Genomic DNA, 343 nt, shown 5'->3' with positions numbered 1-343 from the left:
AAAGATGTAACTAAGTTAAGTTATAATTACAGATGGAAAGAAGTAACGAAGTTAAGTTACAGTTACTGAAAAAAAGTAACTCTAACTGTAACTTCGTTACAAGTAACGAGTTACTTCCCATCCCTGGTATATATGCAAGTACATGTATAGTGTATATTAATAATTCAAGATTGAATTATTTAAAAAGCAACGAAGATCCAGCTTCGACCGTAATAGGCATTTTAAATTTCTGATAATAATAAATTCATATTCGCAACAATAACTAGCGTTTCGGCTCTCAGAGGCTTTTTATTTATTTTTTATTTATGCCATTAGAGTCTACGCAATTTTAAGATTGTTAGTA

This window comes from Trachymyrmex cornetzi, unplaced genomic scaffold (genome assembly GCF_001594075.2).
Source record: "Trachymyrmex cornetzi isolate Tcor2-1 unplaced genomic scaffold, Tcor1.1 scaffold131, whole genome shotgun sequence".
NCBI classification, from domain to species: domain Eukaryota; kingdom Metazoa; phylum Arthropoda; class Insecta; order Hymenoptera; family Formicidae; genus Trachymyrmex; species Trachymyrmex cornetzi.
The sequence above is the reverse complement of the archived record's forward strand: the minus strand, read 5'-3'. Positions refer to the sequence as shown.